Here is a 17,918-nt window from a genome sequence, read left to right as displayed (position 1 = left end):
ATATCTAATACAATTTTTAAAGTGTAAAGAAGACATGCATACAATTTATATAAACTCCAAAAACTCAGAAAACACTAAAGTTATAAACATGAAAACACCCCTACCTCACTAGAGAATTGAATCTCTAGAATCCAATGAAAGTAAAGGCAAAATAGAAAACCCTTCAAGGGTTTTATAGAGGAGGATGAGGGGAAACTTTTGTTTCCCAAAGGTTAAGCCAAAAGGTGAAAAGAAAGGGTTCAAAATCAAGGTGGTAGGTCTTGGGTTTTAAGGTTTCTTCAATGGTGGAAAGGGAGAAAGTGAGGAAGAAAGAGAGATAGTGGAATAATATGTATCCCTCCACTCACTATGTGCGCTAGCACTACCTCTTTCACACATACACTTTCCAAAATTGCAAAAAAAAAGTCCTCCCTAAAACATAAATTGAAAAAAGGTCCCTCTTCCAGAATATCTTAAAAATTATTCGTAAAAAGGTCCCTCCTTTAAATATCTCACAAATTAAATTGCAAAATGGTCCCTAAAATGAAAAATAATTACAAAATTTAATTACACAATTACCCCTAAAAGCGAAAATGTTTCCGAAGAAACTACGCATTCTTATCCTTTTCAGAAAAGTAAACAAATAGCATCCTTTTCTAAAAATGTAAAACTACGTGATGAGCCCCTTTCTTTATGTTTAGAAAATGAACTTTTTAATGCGAGAGGTCACTTCGCAAGGTCAAAATATGAATATGGTTTCGGAAGCCTTTCTAGTCAAATTTACATTTATAAAAACCACTACTACAACTAATGAAGTATAGTGAGTAGGGATCGTCTGCAGGGATTATTCGTGTTGGAATTTAACTTCGACTCTAGTGTATCAAAAGATTATAAAGGAGGGTTGGTTGTTTGATTACACTAAGATGCAATTAATTAAAATGCAATTAAAGTAAACTAGTGAGAGATAGGGATTTGAGGGATATGAAGAAAGGTCTTACGGTGTTGGAATAACTAGTAAGCTCGTGTAATTAACCACTTGCTTTCCATTAATGGGGAATACATTCTTGCAATCTAGATATGGCCACAAACATAAACACAATTTGCCTGTAAAAGTGTGAACAATCTAATGCAAGAGTGAATTGTCTATCTAACCAACAAGTAAACAAGTAACCTACCAAGACAAAGGCATAATCCATCAATTAATTAACAAATGTATCTAATGAGAGCACACATTAATCTAGAGAATCATGGAATTTGTAATAATAAGTGTGGAGTATCAAACCAAGCAAAGATTATCTACCTACCTACAAACATGAATTAAATTGTAGAACAACCTATCAAGTGTAAGCATAATCCATCAAATTAATTTACAAACACATTCAATGAAAACCATGCTTAGCCATCACTAAATACTTAATTAATCACATATAGACATGTAACCAATATAGAGAATCTAGTGTAGAGATCAATTCCCAAATAATCACATATAAGACAACATGTAATTAAAATAAAGAATCACTAGGAAGAATTAAATCAACAATCACTAGGTTAACCACTAATCACAACAATATATATATAAATTCCCAAAAATAGAAATACAAGGGTTTAGATTACACAAGACTTAGGGCTCATCCAAGCCCTAAGTGAAGAGCTTAGCCAATCATAGAGGAAGTGGATGTGGTCATGAATCCCTCAAGGGCAAGCTCCAAATATGGCTCCATCTTCTTTTTCTTCTTCTTCTTCTTTGAAGTTCTAGAGATAGGAAATATATGGATCTAGAGATGTGTTCTTGAGATATGCCTCCACTTCCCTCTTTTATTCTAACTCTAATCTCTAACTTTCTAAATAGAGAAAACTAATGAAAATATAGAAATTACAATGTGAAATATGAATCTCCTACAAAAATGGTTCAATCCCTCTTATATACAAGGCTTTTAGAACCTAAAAATGTGAAAAACTCGGCCTTAGGATCTCCCTTTTCAAGCACAGCCCGAGTTGGTTTGAAATGAGCTTTAAATCTCCTTTTTTATAACTTCTACGAACAGTTTGATCGATCCAACCAACAGTGTGATCGTTCAGAGGTATGGTGTGATCATTTAGAGGTATGGTTCGATCATTCAGAGTTGGTTCGATTGTTCAGAGATATGATCGTTCAGGGTTCGATCGTTTACACGATCCTTACAACTAAGCAGTTTTCAGCATTAGCCTTCTTTTCTCCAGCTTCTCACTAAGACTTAGTTTGACTCCAAAAAAGCCTTAATGGACCAAAATTAGCCCGTTTGAACCTTATTGACCTAAAAATAGATAAAAACATTAAATTAGTACTAAAACAGGAAAATAAGATAAAATAAGGTCCTAGAACATTCAAGATTAAGGGGTTTAAATGCGCACCTTTTAGCACTTATCACTACGCATTTCATAGAAATCAAATGTAATGGATGCATACAGAGCCGAAATCAAATCCGAGCGCAAACCGTGAGGTTACGCGAAAGGAAACAATAAATGGGGGAAAAAAAAAAAAAAAGAAGAAAAATGTTGGAAAAGAGAGAAGATGATACGGTCTTCACAAGGACAATACAAAAAACAAAGGAATGAGTGTCGGGGGCTACTTCCAGAGCACTCAAGATGACCCAAAGGGACAAAACCCACACTCAGAAAAGAAAACATCAATGGAAAAAGAAAATCCTTAAAAACAGGAAAAAGAAAGGAAAGAAAATGATAGGGTCATTAAAATAGCTTTCCAATGATGGCAAGTGCAGTGGAGTCTAACCAAGTGGATAAAAGAATGTGGTATTGGCAACGTGCTTGTAATTGTCCACAAAGACTTGACAAATTGACACTTGAAAAATAGATGATCATAAGATTCCAGTTCTCTATTGCAGAGGATACAAATTGTTTCATTAATGTGGGTAGTGCACCTCCTATTCAATGTTGGATGACGATGTGGTATGGCAACCCAAAGTGTAAAGGAGTGTTGGTATTGATGGCTTAGCCAGACCAAATGAGGCCACTAAAGTGATGCCATATCTTTATTGTGGTGTTTCATTGTATGGCCAATGGAGAATTCACCTGAGGGGGATGGACACCTGATAAATTTATCAGGTTTTAGTGAATTAGGTATGGGAAGGTTGTGGGTGCATAATAGCTGTGGTAGGATGTTGGTGATGGATTGTGGGAAGGACCATGTAAAGTTGGTAACAAAGAAACATAGCTTGATCTTACTGTTATGTAGAAAGTTTGACATTTGTTAAGGGGAAACAAGAAGATGTAGAGGCCAAGAGAGAACCACTTGTCAAATAAAAAATTTGAGATTTTTTCATCTCCAATTTCATGCTTGACAAGACGCCAGACATCATCCTTTACACTAAGGATTTTCCTCCAGCTCCAAGAGCATTGGCCAAGAATTTTAACCTCCTAAATACTTTTACCTTTTAGGAGATATATGTTGATCGATTGAACCCATAACATATCATTTGAGTTGATGATCTACCATAGTTTATTTATAAAAACAATACAGTTCTATGTATGGAGATTAGGGAACCCCAAACCACCACATCTTTTAGGCAGACAACATTTCTCCTATCCAACTTTCCCCCCAAATTTCTTTAAGGTGGGACCATACCACAGAAAAGTCTAAAAGTGCCTTCTAGTTTATGTATTATACTCATTGGTAAGATGAACTTAAAGCTCCAATACATTTGTGTAGAGAATAGAACTGCCCTAATAAGATGCAATCTTCCAGCAAATGAAATATTTTTACTTGTCTAGAGAGAAATTCTTGAAGTAATCATGTCAATAAGCTTGCTGCAATCATTGGATCTAAGCGTGGTGGAGATAAGTGGCACACCAATGTACCTTACAAGAAGAGTGCCTTTATCAAACCCAAGAAAGGTAAGGATAGAAGATTCTAACTTGCTGCTAACACCTGATAAAAACACACAACTTTTGCTCTAGTTTGTGGGAAATCCAGATAGAATAGAGAAGGTGTCAATAACATGCTTTAGGGTTTGCAATGAGTCTAAATTAGCTTGAGAGAAGAGCATTAGGTCATCAGCAAATATGAGGTGTGTCAAGGAAAGTTCTTTGCATCTCTAATGGTATTTAAAGGGTAGATCTGTGGTGAATTTGTTGACAATTGAAGAGAAAACTTGCATGATAATTACAAATAAGAAAGGTGATAGTGGATCACCTTGCCTCAGCCTTTTAATGCTTTTGAAAAAACCATTGAACTCCCCATTTGCAGAGATGGTGAAGGATGGAGTGGTAACACATACGTGTACCCAGTTCAAGAATGTAATAGGAAAACCAAACAGTCTGCGGGAATCAAATAGAAAGTCCCAGGAGACTGAATCAAATGCTTTCTTGATGTCAATTTTGATGGCACATCTTGGTGAGGATGGGTGTCTGTGATAGCCATTAAGAAGTTCCTAAGCTCAAAGGATGTTGTCATCAATTTGTCTATGTAACATCTCGGAAGTTTTTTGGATTTTTTTCTAATTTTTATTTTAATTTTTTTTGTGCATCGTTTTGCATGCCACGCGGGCCCTGAGGGCCATTTAGGTCATTTCTCGAGCTGATGGTTTTAGAAATACATTTTGATTTATTTTTAACTCGCTTTAAAATGACAAGGTTATATTTAGGATTTTTCAGAAATAAGGATGATTTCTGAGTTCGGGAACCTCTTCCGATTGTCATTTTCATTGAGGGGTATTTTGGACATTTCACACACATATGTTTATATCTATATCTATTCAATGGTGGGATATTTTGGGGGCATTTTTGTCATTGCATTGAAGCCAATGGGCATTTAAGTAATTTTGGCAAAAAGGTAATTGGACCAGATGGTGACACTTGGCATGATGAGGACCACATCTCATTTTTTTGTTTGAAGACTTGCCAAACCATCTTCTTTTCCTCTCAATCTCGACTAGCTCTCTCTCTCACTAGGTGTTAATTTATCTCTCTACAACTATATACTCAAACACTTCAATCCAAGTTTTGAGAGACTCAAAGTGAGATTTTGCAAGAGAAACTTGTTCTACACGTTAAGGGCTTTCATTTGACACCGTTCTTGCTAACATTTAGAGGATTATAGATTTTGGGTTGACATCAGGGCTTGTTTTGCAAGCATAATTTGAAGTAGGGGCTTTCCTAATGCCTTGAACTTTGTCTTTTGATGAGCACTCAAATGTACCGCATTTTAGCACCAAAGCGAGGGTATTTTAGTCCATTTATCAATCTTATTTTCCCGTTTTAGTCTAATTTCATGTTTTTGTCTATTTCAGGTCAATAATGTTAAAACAGGCTAAAAATGGTTTCTTAAGGCCTTTTTGGAGTCAAGCTAAGTCTTGGTGAGAATCTAGAGCAAAATGAGGCTAATCTGGAGCGAAAAGGAGGCTGATGCTGAAAATTGCCAAGTGAGATCGATCGGAGAAAAGTGAGATAGATCAAACTCTGATCGATCAAAGAAAAGTTGGATTGATCGAACTCTGATTGATCGAAGATATTTTGGATCGATCGAAAATATGCTGACAGAGAGCTATCTTATTCCCGCGCACCCGAACTCCACTTACCACATAGTTGCTGGATTAGATATTTTCTGTCACGCCCCGAATTTCCTAAATAAATTGCTTGATTTATTCAAATCAAAATACATCAGTATTACACCCAGGATCTCAAAAAGAAATATAATTTCATTGATATAAATCAATTTCCTCAAAATTAAAATATAACATCTCTAAATAATTTAAATTAATTCCTCAACACGAACTCTTCTACCTAAGCCCGCTACTAGCAGTCCAAGTTCATCCTCGGCACCTGAAACTGTAGGGGGGTGAGACGAGAAAGTCCCAGTAGGAAAAACCATAACAAGGATTTCAAGAAGTTTCATGCAAAATTAATTTCACAAAAATATACATATACATTTAAACAAAAATACGTATATGCAATTTAACAAAAAATCAATCATAAAATATTTGAAACAAATCATCCAAGCCATTCAAGGTATGATATCCCTACCTTGTAAAATGAATATCTGAATTAATGGAGCCTCAAACCTTCGGCCCTCACTGTCTATCTCAGCTCTATCCTCAAACTCTCTATGTAAGTTTCCTCTATTTTTCACCTCTGTTTTCTTTCAATTAATACCCAACTGTGCACAACACTCTATTTATAATGCAATTCCACCGACATGTTTCATACAAAAGCTCACCATGCCAAATAAAATATCAAAGGCAAAAAAATCAGTAATGGACCCGCCACCTTCTCCCTTATCTATAACATTACTTTCTTTTCATTAGACAAATCACTGTAGCAAACAACAAATCACCACGTGAAGAAATCTAAACCAAAAGAGATTTGGCCAAACAATTATTCAAGTGGGTCCCGCCCATAGCCATTTCCGATTTTTCTTTCTCCTCCCATTTTGCCTGGTTCCCCTCTATCAGACAAGAAACACAAATATATACATATACACTGTATACAAAACCAAATTCCATTCTCTCTTTAAATATCTATCATGTGGGTCCCACGAAAATATCATGACATTACTTTTTTTCCATTTTTCCTCTATTTCGGCTAAAGCATTCAGCCCACCTGCCTTCTGTTATCTAAATCAGACAATTTATATATATATATATATATATATATATATATATATATATCTCTAAGCAAAAATAACAAATTAAGCTTCTTAAATCTCAAAATCTCATCCAATTGCATAATATATATATATCAATATATTTATATAAGAACTAAACTTCCACAAAAGTATCAGTACTATAGTCAATTAAATATCCTATTTTCCTTTCTCATTAATTCGGCTGCCTTATCCTTCCATCTGCTCTTGCTTCAACAAATACGCCATATATATATATATATATATCAATGCAATAAAACCCATCACTAACTCATTAGTGGGATCCGCAAATGAACCATTAAAATCACAATTCTATTTCCTTTTGTTTCATTCGGCAGCCACACATTTCTTCTTCTCTCTTTAAATTGGCTAGCAGCATCTCTATTCATTAATATAGTATGAAAGCAAAAAATAATAAACTGTAAGTCTTCAATTTAAATAATAAAATAATCAATGACAACTAAAAAGTCATGAAATAAAATATAAATTTCAACTCTTAAAAATTCGGGTTATCACATTTTTGGGGCTGTATTTCTGACATAGTGACTAAGAAAACGACCTTGTATTTAAAGGGAATTGAACCATTTTGTAGAGGTGCTTTTTCATTATTTTATTTTTACATTGTAATTTTTATTTTCTCTCTCTAGAAAAGTTAGAGATTAGAGTTAGAATAAAAGATAAGAGTGGAGGCACCAATAACACATCTTTAGATCTATACACACTCTCTCTCTAGAATTCAAAAAAGAAGAAGAGGAAGAAGGAGCCATATTTGGGGATTGCTCTTGAAGGTTCCAAGATCACATCCATCTCATCCATGATTGGCTAGACTCCTCCTTGGGGCTTGGATAAGCCCCAAGTTTGTAATCTAAACCTCTAACTTTTTCATAATTTTTGGGGAATAATATCTTGTGATTAGTGTTATAGCCTTATGAATAAAATGAATCATGGTATATTTCTATGATTTCTATGATTTAATTCTTCCTATTAATTCTCTAGTTTATTTACATGTCTATGTGTGATTAAATTGGGAATTATGTCTTACATGATTCATATGGTTTAATTCTTCCATCTATTTCTCTATGTAATTACATGTTGTCTTATGTGTGATTATTTGGGGAATTGATCTCTACACTAGTTTTTCTATATTAATTGTATGTCTATGTGTGGTTGATTGAGAATCTAGTGATGGCTATGCATGGTATTCATTGAATGGTTTTGCCAATTAATTTAATAGATTATTCTTATGCTTGATGGGTTATTCTATAATTTAATTTATGCTTGTAGGTAGGTAGACAATCTTTACTTGATTTGATATTCCATGGCTTATTATTGCAAATTTCATGATTCTCTAGATTGGTGTGTGCTACAATTGTGACTTGTTTGATGGGTTATGCTTAGAATTGATGGGTTATTCTACACTTAGTTTAATTGTTGGTTAGGTAGGCAAATCATTATTGAATTTGATGGTCTATGCTTAATATTGCAATTGGTAGTCGCATTTTGTTCACAAGAATGTTTTCCCCAAATTAGTTGAAAGTGTGTGGTTTGGTGAATGAGCTTGGTGGCGATTCCAATGGACCCCAAGACCTCACTTCTCATCTCTTAAATCTCTATCTCACTTTAGCTTAATTTAATTACATTTTAATTAATTGAATTTTAGTGTAATCCAACAATCAATCTCTCCTTTCCAATTTTGTAATCCACTAGAGTCGAAGTTAAATTCCAACACATATAATCCCTTGGGACGATCCCTACTCACTCTTGCTGCTTTAGTAGTAGTGGTGGTAGTGGTTTTTATAAATTTAAACTTGACCTAAAAGGCTTTTCTTGAACTGCACATTCACTACATTATTTTGGCACCGTTGCCCGGGATTAACGGTTTTGTTGGAATTAGACTAGATAATAGTGTTCATTTAATTGCTTCTATTTTTATTTTATTTTCTTTTGTATATTTGATAAGTGCACAAAAATTGTTATTTTATACTTAATAATAAATGATTAATTAATATTTTTTATGAGATAAATGTTTTTATCCCTGCTTTTCATGTTTTCTAGGGGTTGATTTCAGAATTAGAAGAAAAGAGACAAAAATAACAAGTTTATGAGATTATACGATTAGTCAAATTCAAATTTGACTTTCCATCAAATCAGCAAAGATCAAGCCAAATTGAAAATATATTAAGACAGATTAGAAAGCACGTCAAGTCAAAAATATCAAGCTAAATTGGAAAATAACAAGATTTTAGGAAGATTTTATTTTATTTTCACTTCTGTAATTAGAATTTTTTTCTCCCAATCGTTCTATTCTAAACTCTATAAATAGGGACATATGTAGAGGAAGAGAGATATACATGGTTAGTGAGATAAAATAATAAAAGTTAGAGAGAATTTTTGTCTTCAATTTATTTCTTATAATTTTTGTTATGAAAAATTGTTTTTATTTCTTTATTTTGTTTTTTTATTTTGCTAGCTTAAACACCCCTTCTCAAGGGAGTGATGAAGCCACCATGGCTGAAATATAAGTAAATTTAGTTTAATTCTTTTATGAAATTTTCTCTTTAGAACATTATTTTACATTTCTATTCTGTGTTCTTATTTTGATAAAACAATTAGAAACAGGATTCTTCGTGTTTGCCAATTAATGGTAATTCGGAAAATGCCTATTTCTATTTACCAAAGATATATCAGATTAAGTAAAATATGTTCTCAAGCAATTATTTTTTCACGCTATTATTTTCCTTCATCTTTCCAAGTTGTAATTGGACTGGTGGAGTGATTTGCTTATAATAGGAAAATTTACATACAGAGAAATAAACAAATTTATTTATAGTAAGCTGTGGTGGTGGATTCTTTCCTTGAGATTTTTCTTATTATTTGATCAGAATTTATTTTGTCTTATTCATTTATTTTATTTTTAGTTTATTAGTAATAAATCAATAAATTGTTTTAAAAGTTATTCTTCCTTAAATTTTGGTTTTAATTTTGATTCACGAGTTTAAATCTTGTATGGTTCAACCCTACTTATTCTATACTATCTTTAATTTAGTTTTTGCAGGTTTTTCTTATTTTTGCACGAAGTGTAGAAAAACAAAGACAGGATCTATAATTCTACACTCATTAATATTCTTTTCTCATTCTTGATATTATTTGTTCAATTAGGTACTTGACTACAAGAAAGGCAAATATTGGATCTTAAAGCAATCATTGGAGCTTAAAGCTAGCATTGGAGTTTGAAGTTGCTCAAGGACCTTGGTGAGCATTTCTTGAAAATCTCGTAGTTTAATTGTTTCACTTCTTTGCATGCTTGTGATAGCCCTTGTTGAGGCTCATTATATTGTTTAAATTTTTGTCCAAGCATCGACCCGTGTGAAGGCCAATATTTGTTGCATTTGGATTTTGAATGTGAATGGAGCCATTGTTTGATCCAAGTTTGGGGGAAAATTACTTCCCTTCACCTTATATCCCTCCACCATATTTTGATCCTTATGAGATTGAGTTCAATGCATTTCAAACATCATCATTTGACAATGGACTTAGTCATTTTCATGATCCTCCTTATGACTATTACCCTCCCCCACCATTTTACGAAGAACCACCTCTATCACCTTATCTACCCGAGTTTCAAGAAATAATGTTAGCTCTACTTGATGGGTTTAATTCACAAACTCAACGTATCCTTTCACATTCTTAAATTTTAGCCAAGCTTGAAGCTCAAGTTGAGCAAATTGCAAGTATTAATTCTCGTCAAGAGGAGGAGGAAGAGGCAAATGAAAAAATGGCAAGAACTTCAATTTATATAAATGAGGATGATGAGAGTGAAGAGGAAGAAGTAGCAAGTGAGCTAATGCCAAGCACTCTATCTTGTATAGAGAAAGAAATGGCAAATGAGTTAGTGGCTAGTCCAATAAAGCACAACATGATTAATAAGGACTTTCCTTGTTTTGATCATGATTTTATCTCGGCCTTTGATACTTTAGAGAGTGAGGAAATGTTGACCACTATAGAGGTAGGAGAGAAGGAGGAGAAACTTGTTGAAGAGAACCTTCCTTCTATTATCTCCAAAGACCCTCTTGAGACATGCCATTTTGAAATATATAAAAATTGTGGTTTAAACCTTGGAAGCTCTAAAAATGAAATGAACTCTCTAATGGACTCCTTAGCTAACTTGGAAGGTAAGGAGATGGTGATTTTTGAGGAAGAGGAAAAAAATGAAGAGAATGTGTTTCTTGATATCCCAATTGAGTCTTTAAAAGACTTTGCCTTGCCAAGTGCAAGGCCACTCATCATTGATTTTATTTTCAAGACCGTGGATGAAATGAACAAAATCATCTCTTTCATTTCTTTTCAAGTCATTCTTTTAGAGGATGATTTCATTATTGTAAATGAGGCATCAAATGAGAAAAGTGAAAAGATGATCAATAAGGATGTTTCATATTCGGTTTTTGATTCTTTTGATTAGTGACTTGACCCAATGTCTTGTTAGAGACGTTAAACACTAGTATTCGTAGAGTTTTAAAACTCTATTCCTCCTTTATTTCTTTTTATTTTTCATTCTTGTATACATTCTTCCATCCATTTTTAAATCTCTATTATTGTTACCATCATTGGGGCCTAGCATATGATTTTCTGCACTTTCAGTTCAAAATTAGGCATTTAGTGCCAGTTTGATCGATCACTAGTGCCCTGGATCGATCGAACCTCTATGCAGTCAATTCTCTGCAGAAATCAGCTCTTTATGTATCATTCGAACTTCCTATCCGATCGATCAAAGATGCTTCGATCGATCTAGTTGTCCCATCGATCGATCTCAGACCATACTTAGAAAAAATTTCAAACCTCTGCAAATTTCATGCCCTCTATCCCATCGTGCCGGAATTGAGATCGATCCAAGTCAAGATCGATTACAGCTTTGCCCCTTTGACTTTTTGACTTTTTCCTCTTTCTATTTTTGTTTTTCATTTTCTTTTACATTTGTCATTTTCCTTTATTTTATTTTATTACTTTTCTCTTTAAAAATAAAAAATAAATAAATAAAAAAATTCTTTACATTCTTTATTTCCTTGCATTTTTATTTACTTGCCTTTTTATTTTACTTTGTGCACATATTTGTTTTGTCTAAATATTTAAAAAATAAATAAAAAATAATTAATTAAAAAAAAAACACCAAAAGCATCAAAAACATTTTTTTTCAAGGTCGCATTCTGTCTTGCTAGAAACATTAAACTTAGCACCCACATAACACATTGTGTCTTTTTATCTCTTATATAGTACATATTCATTTTCATTTTTATTTCTTTATCTTTATTGCATTTTGTTTCATTGTACATACTTTCATAAAAAGAAAAATATAAAAACTTTTCACCATTGTGCCTTTATGTGTCATCATGCATACTTTCATGCTTTAGTTAGGGCTTAATCTCATATCTCTCTTTCATCTTGTGTTATATTGCCTAAGAATGCATAATTTGATTATTCTTATCCCATTTAATATTTGATATGAGTTTGCTAGCGTGGTTATTCAAATAGGTTATTGATTCTAAGTTTGGGGGAGACCCTTTTCATATTGGATCATTGCTAGGCTTCATATTTTCGCCACCACGGTATACTCTTTCCATCTTTTCCATTGTTCTCATTGCACATTGAGGATAATGTGCGGTTTAAGTTTGGGGGTAAGGTGTCTTTGTTGCATTCTACTTAAAGTTGAGCTTTAATTGTATGATTGAGATGTGAAATCCATGTTAGCTATTATTTTAATCTTTTGAGGCCTATATTGCTTAAAATTTAAAAATTACTTAACTTGAGAGTCCAATACTCCTTGTATGCCTTGTGGATGCCATTTAGGAGTAAATTTTTCGAAAGATTGATATCTTACTTGCACTTATGGTCCACATCATCCTGATTTTGTAATTGTTTTGAGATTCACTCTAGAATCTATACTAGCATAGGCGCACACTAGCATTCATTTGTGGGGTACGTGCTTTGTTGATTATTGAATTGGTTATATCCTAATTGAGCTAGTAGTGCATTGAAAGTTTTCATTCTTGATAAAGGTAGATAACAAACCTTTTTCATTTAGTAGCCGGGATTCAAGCTCATCAAACACTGAATTTCTCACCCCGAAAGGTGGAGGGCCCAAACTCCAGGTTAATAATTGAACTTGCTAAAAATAAAAAATAAAAAAAAATTGCAAAAGTAATAAAAAAGTGAGGACTTTTCCCAAAAGGTTAGAAGTGGGAAATGATTAAAAAGAGGTTTTTTTGATTTGATTTAAACATATAACCAATGTCAAACACATGATTAAATCATTAACGCTGGAGAAACGGAAATTAATTCAATAAACTAATTAATTTCTCGAAGTTTCAAATCTCAATCAAATGACCCAAAATTAACACATGTTAAACAACATTGCGTGGTCATTACATACATCGTTCAAAATCTTCATTAGGCCAATGGAACAACAAAGTATAATTTACTTAAATCATGATAATTAAATCTCTAACTTCTAAAGCAACTTCAAATGGTCCCAAATTAATATATGCTAGTAAACAAGTCCTAGTCATTTCAAATATCAAGTTTAAAACTCAATTAAGCCAATGCAACCCTTAAATTGATTTTAATTAATTCTCTAGATTTTCATACTCATCCAAATGCTCCAAAATTAAAGTATGTTAAAGAGCATGCCAAGACTTAATTTAATAGCCTATCACAAGTTAATTTCATGCAAGGTACGACCATGGGAATTTATCTTTCACAAAAGAAAAATATTAAATAAAAGTTACAATTCTTATTCAAATGACCCAAATTTAATATATGTCAACAACCATAGCAAGGCCAAATTTACTAGCATGGTATACTTTAATTCTAAGTTATACACATCCTTGAGAATTAAATCCTATACAAGGAAAATAATTAAATTAAATTCTAGGTTTAATACAAAATATGCAAACAAGTGGTATAAGCTTATAAAATCATCAATATAACATAAATAAAAGCCTAAGACATCCCCTACCTCAATTTGATATGAAAATCTTAAAAGCCAGCAAAATAAAACGACTCCGAATCCGACAATACTTCGGGGTTTTATCGGGGACAACGCCGTGAACATTAAACTCCAAAGAGGACCTACCAAAATCCTAACTTGACCTTAAACCCGAACTCAAAAATTGGCCAAAAACGGGTTCTAATAAAGGGGAAAGATGCGTGTAGTCAAGACAAACACAAAACACAAAGGCACTACGACTGTTTAACAAAGGGAAGGAGGTTTAATTAAGAGAAGAATGGTGGCAGCCCCCCTTGGGCTGCCATGGCAGCTTCTGGTTGTGCATGAAGAGAGGGGGAAATGACTTTTTAATTTTATAACCCCCTATTTATAGGAAAACCCTAAAAGTGCCCCGAAAGGGCCCCGCCGGGTCCGGAAAAGTGGAATTTGAGCATACGCGCTCAAACGGCAAAAATCTATGAACGAAAAAGAACTAAAATGAAAAAATATGAATAACGGAATAAACGGTATTAAAAACTGAGTCCCGAGTAGAGAGATATACCCCGAACAAGTTCGGCAACAACCGAGCTAAAAACCTTGAAACTGGAGAAAAACGACCAAAAGGAAATTCTAAGAGCACACAACTTGACGAAATGTGAAAATGAATCCTGTACGAGGATCCAGGCTCAAAACGAGGCATTTTTGCAATAACTTTCATTAATTGCACAATGGCCCCTCCAAAAAGTGAAAACTGTACTCATGACCCAAAATGAAAATATCTTCCAAAAATAATTTCTTAAAAACCCTTGAAATAAAATATCTTCAAAAGATATTTATGAAAAACACCCCAAGAAAAGAAAAAGATTCTGAAAAACTATGCATCCATACCCCTATGGACACCGGGAGGAACCAAAGTACTTTGCTACAAAAGTAAAGATACGTATTTCGTGGAAACCACTTAGAATGAAGATACGTGAAGTCAAAAATCAACTCCGAGTACGAAAAGTGAGGTTGTGCCAAAAAGTGACAAACGGGGAAAAGTCAAAATAGGGAAAAGGACGAAAAATGAATAGTATCCAAAAAGTGAAAATGTGGAAATGACTCGGTCCTTAAAGGAAGTTGTCAATCCAAGGGAAAGATTCTCGGAAACCATTTCTGAACACTCGAGACGACACTAAGCGTCGAGAAATAGAACTCGGAAAAGAAAATTAAACGAAAAAAATTATCCGTAAAATTTAAGAAAAAGGAAAGGGCGGAAAATGACCGGGTCATTACAACCTACCCTCCTTAAAGGAATTTCGTCTCCGAAATTAGGAACATTCGAGGAGAACCTAACTAAGATTGAATGCAAGGTCAAACCAAAGAACAGATCATAAGGTGCTAAAGGGCAACTCCAAAAACCTGAAGAACATCCGAAGGAAAACGAAACCAAGAACTAAGAGACAACTCCCCAAACGAATCGGTATATTAACTCAATGTTAATAACTGAAAGAATCCCAAGATAATGACAAGTCGGATCAAAACAGATGGCTAAGAATGACATGGAAGTACAAACAATAACCAGAACCTGCCCACACTTTCTTGTCAGTAAGGTAGCATAACAGTATAAGGTACTAGTTTATAACATGCCCCCAACAGATCAACTTAGAAAGAAACTTTTCGATACAAATGACATCAATGTCAAAAATGATCATTACCAAAAGCACTATGGAAACCAAGCATCTACGAGAGTTAGGGTAGCTAATCTAAAAACTCTAACAACAATGTCATTGGTACCGTTATGCTTAAGGCCTTAAATCCCTAACGCTGGCACATCTAAAAATACAATAACAACACTAGTCCCAAATCCATAGCCTGACGAGTCTGTGCCCTCAAGCCAATGGATTGGACCCACAAAACCAAAAACCTATGCACTGATCTGAAGTAGACCTACCGTAACGCTACATACAGAAGATAAAATGCTGAGTCAAAATCCCTATAGTGGACAGCTAAAATCTCAAAATGCAAGTCTACAACGTAGCTCACACATCTCTATCCCAACAACCAAGGTCACAAAACCCAACATAAGTGTTGGAAAGATGAAACAGTATAAACCAAATACTCACATAGTGCATACTCGCAAAAATTAAATGACATAAATCAAATAATATCATAGTACTAAACACACAGTACACATAAGGTAAACCAAATAAACCATCTATCACATAGGGGTCAAACAAATAGCGATGCGCTATACCCCACCAATGATATAAACATGGTAAACAGATATTGTATAAGCAACGTATCATATACATCCTCATACAACTACCACATAGTCATAAATCCTATACATATTTCTAAGGTATGCCCGTAAACAATGGGGCTCATAAACATGTAAAACTGATCATACAAATGGCAAGTTCATAAAATCAAAAGAAATGAATGGAATGCCTCTCATAAGGAACAACCTCTCAGAAAAGGTAACACAAAAAATGAGGAAATGAATCATTCCCCCTAATGACCACTAAGGTCTCCTAAACATAGAGTCAGCATGTTTTTCCTAAGACCAGCTCATTCCCTGATGGAATCCCAACACTACACGAAATAAGGCAACACCGAAATGAACAGCCCCAAGGCTAACCGTTACAAGACATCAACGAGAAAACCCCCAAACTAAGATGTTAACAAGCTCAATAAGAACTCTACAAGATTCTACCAGAACTCTAACACAATGCCCCCAAGTCTCCAATGACAAGGGAGAGTAATTAATCGCACCAACGTAATTAATTACACGAAACCACTCACATTCCAGCCGACACCTCTAAAACCACCATGACGCTAGAAACAAAGACCTCAATGACATCACGACGTCAAGACCACTACAAAGTCCTAAAAGATGACACTGACACCTCTAACACCACCATGACTACATCACGAAAAGACAAAGAAAATGAGATGAAACCGTGCCTCTATGGCCTACGTCTCATCCCGCCAGATGGATACTACAACCCAACGCTCACCTGAGCCCTAATAAGAAGACTCTCCGTGAGTCAAGATTATGATGCTATATGCGTGGAAAGGAAACGAGATCAATAATAACACGAGTTATTATGATCGAATGCAACTCACACTATGAATGTACCAAACACAAAGCAAGACAGGTTATGCAATATACGGTCATGCTAAAGCAATCAAAGAAAGTTGTTTAAACAATTAAGCACTTAAGCAAATAAGCGTACATGTCAAACAAGGATGCTTTTAAACATATAAGCATATAAGCATAGACACATGTCAAAATACCAAACGTGTTATCAAGAAACACATAAACATGTTATAATACCGAAACATGTTAACAAATTGCATATACACACGTATAACATAGCAACAAAAACGTGATATGCACCCAAAACCCGTCGTCCAAGGTATTCAAACCTAGGAGCTCTGATACCACTTGTGGCGGCCCTGGTTTTTAGGCCAGTGCATCAGTGATGAACCGAAAGGATGATCCGATAATGGATCCGAAATGCGAAAGCGAAAATAGAAAACAAGACTATAAGAAGTCAAAGTGACCTTCCATGAGGTCATGGAACTCAATGAGAATTGATGAGGAAGCAACAAATCAAAATTATGACAAATAAGCCCCCAGGGGTAAAATGGTAATTTTTTAAACCTGTGGATTTGTAACGACCCAGTCATTTTACTTCCTTTCCTTTTTTCAGAAATTTTTTTTTTTGTCTTTTCCTTATTTCGTCCTCTTCTCGTTTTTCACTTTTACTTGCATAACCTCATTTTTGGTGCTCGAATTTGATTCCGTCCTTGCACACATCCATGATATTTAAATTCCATGACATCTACATTTTTACTTTTGTAAAATTGCATATTAAATGCTTACTTTCTTTGTAAAAGCCATGAAAACAAGACTTTTTGTAATTATCCATAACTTGAGGGGTTTTTGGATAATTAAGTAAAGTAATTATTTTTCGTCTTAGGGACCATTTTGTAAATTAATTTGGAAGATATTTTCAAAAAGGACCTTTTTGTAATTTTTGAAAAATATGACAAGTGTCACATTCCTTTGGTGTCACTTGTTGATTTTGTGGTGGAACCACTTGGAGGCTTAATCTCATGACACATGGAGGGTGGAGATTCATCCACTTGTTGTCCTAGGATTGGTGCACTTGTTGGCATGGATGGTTGACAAGTGTAGGGTTAATATTTAATCTTAGAAGCTTACTTGGATTCATGACAAGTGTAGGACTCACCTTTAGTCTTGCATTAGTGTATGTGTAAGAGGTAGTATAAGAGCACCTAGTGAGTGGAGAAGCCTACCAATTTAGTTTAGGG

At 34.3% G+C, this 17,918-nt stretch overlaps 1 long non-coding RNA gene across 1 annotated transcript; it reads right to left on the bottom strand.

Annotated features, from left to right (window-relative positions):
* Positions 1-5,652: 5,652 nt before the first annotated feature.
* On the bottom strand, positions 5,653-6,102 carry LOC132310089 (uncharacterized). The gene is made up of 2 exons (XR_009482557.1): positions 5,998-6,102; positions 5,653-5,802 (listed from the first exon to the last, which is right to left on the bottom strand). It is a non-coding gene; the product is annotated as an uncharacterized LOC132310089 (long non-coding RNA).
* Between the last annotated feature and the right edge of the window lie 11,816 nt (positions 6,103-17,918).

The sequence above is a fragment of the Cornus florida genome, unplaced genomic scaffold, assembly GCF_030987335.1.
Source record: "Cornus florida cultivar Cherokee Brave unplaced genomic scaffold, ASM3098733v1 CherokeeBrave_3.0.0_Hap2_Chr05, whole genome shotgun sequence".
Taxonomy (NCBI): Eukaryota; Viridiplantae; Streptophyta; class Magnoliopsida; order Cornales; family Cornaceae; genus Cornus; species Cornus florida.
This window is presented reverse-complemented; position numbering and strand designations above follow the sequence as displayed.